The following is a 6,000-nucleotide window of genomic DNA, read 5'->3' as shown; positions in this document are numbered from 1 at the left end:
CGTTTTATCTCAGCGGTCGTCCCTTGATGGGAAGGTGCACCCGTGTGCCTTTTTCTCTCACCGGTTAAACCCAGCGGAACGTAATTACGACATAGGTAATAGGGAGCTGCTGGCGGTTAGACTCGCTCTGGGTGAGTGGCGTCACTGGTTGGAGGGAACCTCGGAACCCTTTCTGGTCTGGACGGATCATAAGAATCTTGAATATATCCGTTCGGCCAGAAGATTAACAGCTAGACAGGCTCGCTGGGCACTTTTCTTTGACCGTTTTAACTTTTCCCTCTCGTACCGGCCTGGCTCTAAGAATACTAAACCTGATGCCCTCTCTCGTCTGTTCGATCACTCCGAGTGCGAGCGGACCGAAACCATCCTCCCGGAAGGGAGGGTGGTCGGTGCCCTCGTCTGGGGAATCGAGCAGCGGGTGAGGGAGGCCGGCCGAGAGGGGGAAGTGCCGGAGGAGTGTCCAGCGGGTCGTCTATGGGTTCCTGAGTGTTTGCGTTCCGATGTCATCCGGTGGGGTCATGAATCCAGGTTTGTCGGCCATCCGGGAATTCGGAGGACGTTGGCTGCCATTCGTCAACGTTTTTGGTGGTCTTCTATGGCCATGGATGTCAGACAGTTTGTATTAGCCTGTTCAGTCTGTGCTCGTAGTAAAGCATCCAATCAACCTCCCGCTGGTCTGCTTAAATCTTTGCCCATTCCCTCCCGCCCCTGGTCACACATAGCCCTTGATTTTGTCACTGGGCTACCGGCGTCTGATGGTAACACTGTCGTTTTGACTGTGGTGGATCGTTTCTCTAAAGCGGTTCATTTCATTCCCTTACCTAAGCTCCCTTCTGCCAAAGAGATGGCTCAGGTTCTGATTAACCACGTTTTTCGGTTGCATGGTCTTCCGTCTGATGTGGTTTCAGATAGGGGTCCTCAGTTCGTCTCTCGGTTTTGGCAGGAGTTTTGTAAGCAGATTGGCGCCACGGCCAGCTTGTCTTCTGGTTATCACCCGCAGACCAACGGGCAATGTGAACGGGCTAATCAGGATCTCGGTCGAACGCTTCGCTGTCTGTCGTCGCAACATCCGAATTCTTGGTGCCAACAGCTTCCGTGGGTCGAATATTCACACAATTCCCTTCCTGTCGCATCCACTAATTTGTCTCCTTTTGAATTATCCGTCGGTTATCAACCTCCCCTTTTTCCATCACAGGAACCCGATGCAGCGGTTCCGTCTGCCTTAGCTTTCGTTCGCAGGTGCAGACGCACCTGGAAGAGAGCCAAAGACTTGTTAGTACAGACCTCCAGACGAACCAAAGCTGCGGCTGACCGTCACCGGCGACCTCCACCCCGTTATGTGTGTGGACAGAAGGTATGGCTTTCCACCAAAGATTTGTCTCTCCGTGAGCCTTCTCGTAAGCTTGCTCCTCGTTTCATTGGGCCATACACCATTATTAAGGTCATTAGTCCGGTAGCGGTTAAGCTTAAGTTACCACTTACTCTTGGTCGGGTTCACCCTGTTTTCCATGTATCCAAGGTTAAACCTGTGATCTTTGCCCGCAATAATTCTCCTGTCTCTGCCCCCAACCCCCCCGCCCCTCGTCTAGTGGATGGTGCCCCTGTCTATACGGTTAGGAGGTTACTAGATGTTCGCCGCAGGGGCAGAGGTTTCCAGTATTTAGTGGACTGGGAGGGCTATGGATCGGAGGAGAGGTGTTGGGTTCCGGCTCGAGATATACTGGACCCCGGTCTGATCGAGGACTTTCGTCGGCGACAAGGTGAGCCCCCCTCTGGTCCGTCATGTGCCGGTCATGGAGGGGGGGGGTACTGTCACGACTCCTGGGTGATCTGTGGTGTGTATGTGTGCGTTTGTTTTTTACCGGTTGGTGACGGTTCCTCACGTGTGCACTTGCCCCTCCCGCTCGTTTCTGTAATCATTTGCCAGCTCTGTCTCGTTTCCTATCTCTATTTATGTTCCTCTGTTCGGTTTCTTGTCACGCGCTCATTGTCAAGGTTGATCATAGTCACGCGTCCAGTCCAGACAGTTGTTTGGTAGTTTTTGTCGCTCTTCTCTGCTCTTGTCTCAGATCCTGTCGCCGACATTTGGATGCTAGCATCAGCTCGGAATCCTCAGCCAGTGTGTGACTGTGTTGATGTCCTCATCTGAGCTTTGTCCTTCTCCGGTGCAGCTGGGTTGCCTCGCCTTTAGGCAGTACACCAGCCTTTCCGGTTTTCTGAGGAGTTTCGTGCTGATTGTGTGGATTACCTCTCCGTCGGAATTCCTTCCTTCAGTAAGGATTATATCGCTGGACGCCGCGTGTGGTCTTCGTCATCTCCAGTGGACTGAGGATTATTGAGTTTTCTATTTTTTCTGTCTCTTCTTTTCTGAATAAACTTCCTTTCATTCGCATGAGACTCGACTCTGAGTTTTCCCTGACAGGTTTAATATAAATGCACAACAGATCACATTGTAAATGTTTAATGTCACTGCATGACATCTGATAACATTGTAAAGGTTTAATATAATTGCATGGAAGGTAATATCTGATCACATTGTAAAGGTTTAATATAAATGCACAACAGATCACATTGTAAATGTTTAATATCACTGCATGACATCTGATCACATACACTGAAAAAAAATGATTAATTGAATTTAATCATTTTTTTAAGGTAAGTGGTTGCAATCAATTTATTTAAGCTACATTTAAAGGAGCATTTCACCCATAGAAACATTGATCTTTATTGAAAGTGTGTCATATTTGTAGTCAAAATGTAACATACATTTAGAATTTGGTGCCTATCTGACTGAGAAAAGGAGTGTTTGTAGTCTCACCCCCTCAACAAAGATATTGGGACTTCCTTCTTTCAATGATGCAAAATGATGATTTTTACATCATTGAAAGAAGGAAGTGCAACACTGAAATCTGTATTTCTCCTGTCTCAGTGGCAACTGAGGAAATGATGCATGACCATTCAAAAACATGACTGGGGTTCTAACTATACAAGACTTAATGCAAATGGGTGAAGTGTCCCTTTAAACAAAAAAGATTAGTAATGTAAAATAAAATATAAAACTTTTGTTTAAATGTAGCTTAAATAAATTGATTGCAACCACTTAAAAAAAACTATTAAATTCAATGAATCATTTTTTTCAGTGTATAAAGGTTTAAGGTAACTTTACAACAGGTAAAATCAGGTCACATTGTAAAGGTTAATAAAAATAACTATGGACTAAGAAACAACTAACTTGTCAGCAAGACCACCCTGCAATGAATTAAGACGCAGCTTTATCAGAGTCATCAGGAGCTGATCCCAAGTGTTTATCTGGAAGCTGTTGGTGTATGTACTGGTGACGTGCTTGGCGACTATGTAATGCATGCAATATCAACCCTGTGTAAAGCTGACAAAGATAGTTGTTTCAATCTCAGCAGAGATATGTACATGTGTGCCAGCTCAACACATTGAAGCAGTTTCTCGGACAGGGTTTACAGGACTAGGCCTTAATTATATTAGGACATTTTAGTTTTTACAAACAAACCACATCTTGTGACAAAACAATGGCACTCATATATGTTATGGTATGTCAGTACTGTAATGATAGTGGGTAATGGCAACCTGGCTTAAAGAGATATACATGTGTGCGCATGTGCCAAAGACGTATGATTGCTCCGGGAACTTTCTCCTGGTGAAGAGATCAGATTTAAAGATAAATCCAAGATCTGGAATCAAAAGGGCATTGTACTTGAGCAAATTCAACCAAGATCTTATAATATCGAACTGCCAAGTGGTGCTGTGTTAAGGAGAAATCGTCAACATTTGTTGAGGGATGCATCTGTTGAATTGGAACAAATGAAAACCACTGAGATACCCTTTGTCAGGAAAACGGACTCAGAGTCAAGTGCAAGTTAAATAGTTTATTTAGAAAAAAAGAACAGGAGAGCAAGTCACTGGTAGATCCACACACGGCGTACACCCGTTGACTCACTCTGGTGGAAACACTACTGTGGGAATGGAGCACTCCCACAGTAGGAGAGAGTGAGTCGGTGCTGCACAATAATCCAGTACAGATCCAAGGAAAGAGAGAGAGCCACCCACGCGCACCGTCGAGAACGCCAGCACCGTCACCACCGGCAGAGATGGAAGATAGGAGGTCCAAGTACTCAGACGGGTAATCCACTGTGTAATCCAGATGTAGAAGGACCTCCCGGAACCCACTGGTCACCGCCTAAAAACGAAGCGAACCAGCGGTTCCGAGAAACAACAGTCGTTAGAGTCAATATAATCCACAAAGGTGAAATGGGTGTACTCCACTCACGGATGATGATGCAAACCGGAGAGAGAGGGAGACAGCTGGTATACCGCCTAGTAACGAAGCGAACCAGCTGTATCGAGAGACAAACAAGGTCAATATAATCCAACAAGCCACAAGCGAGCGGTCCGGGTGAAGACGAGTCCCCGAACGCCGATACCAAACCTGGGGTAACAGAGAAGAAGACAGAGAACGACTGACAAGACAGGGCAGGGCAGCAGGACTGTGATTAAACAATGAGCGCGCAACAAAGGACAGGACTACGTGCAATATAAAGGAAAAGGTAAACGAGACACCACCGGTGAACAATTACCGAAACAAGGGGGCGGAGTTAGTGAACACACGAGGAACCGGCACCACAGGTAAACAACACACACACACACACACACACACACAGATCACACAGCCATCGATCACCCAGCAGTCATGACACCCTTGAGAAGGTCTGTTCGTGTACGGAAATGCCCTGAGAGACTTATTGAAACATGCTGAGAGATTGATTGAAACATTCTAAGAGACTTAATGAAACATGCTGAGAGACTTATTGAAACATTACTTATTGAAGACTTATTGAAACATTCTGAGTGACTCTTTTTAACATTGAATCATTTATTGAATCATGTTGTTGATTAATGCAATTAATGTGTATACATTGTTGAATTATGTCTAATATTAATGTTGTGTGAATTATGATTGTAAAAAAAAAAAAAAAAGGAAGATGTAATGATAGTGGGTAATGGCAACCTGGCTTAAAGAGATATACATGTGTGCGCATGTGCGGAAGACGTATGTATTGTTTGGCATGCTGGCAGTACGCCATAGTGAGAGCTGTGTCTTTAATAAATAACCAACGTTGCCTCTCAAATGTTTATTAGTTTCATTTAATGGACTCACAGAACTAAAACAAGTACAAGGTGTTTTTAAATTATCGTAGCTCAAATAAGCATTTTAGCCTGGGACCAGAATAAGCCCTGTCCTGGAAACTGCACGGTTGTTTTCCCATATCAGATGTAGGTTGCTTCAGGTTGAGTTGTGCTTTTAAAGTGTAGTTGTGTTCAGAGACGGATTGATCCTCCCATTGTGTTTCTGCATCACAGTTTAGGAACATGTTGACATTGAATATCATCCTCACAGTTGTCCACTGCATCACTATCAACGCATCTGTGAAAATAATATAACCATAAACATTTTTATGTTTGTATTTAAAATAAACTTGCATCATGAGAATTAATATATAAATGACATCCATACTTAAACAGAACAGTGTGTGTGAGAGAGATACATTAAAAAGAGACAGTAACATTATACACACAACCTCTAACTTCAGTGTTAAATATGATGTCGTTTAATAGGTCATTATCATCAATATCTGAATGAGAAATGACCTGAAATTCTAGCATCTAAAATCTCAGTAACTTGTAGGAATCACGTGGGCTACTGTAAGAATGTAATGTACTATAATATCTCGTTATACTATCGTAAATATAAAAATATAGGTGGACAATTAAAACCATTCAAAGTAGTTGCATTTTATAAACTAACGTTACTGGTCTTAAGTTTATTCATAGAACGGACATCACAAATCTAACGTTAGGCGAAAGAGCACATTTAGCCAAGATAGCTTACCTGAAACTGACCACCTTTTCAACACCCGGCGTGGCTTCAATTACCAGAGCATCGTAGTCGAACCATTACTTGGGATAAGG

This window comes from Paramisgurnus dabryanus, chromosome 23, assembly GCF_030506205.2.
Source record: "Paramisgurnus dabryanus chromosome 23, PD_genome_1.1, whole genome shotgun sequence".
Lineage (NCBI taxonomy): Eukaryota > Metazoa > Chordata > Actinopteri > Cypriniformes > Cobitidae > Paramisgurnus > Paramisgurnus dabryanus.
This window is presented reverse-complemented; position numbering follows the sequence as displayed.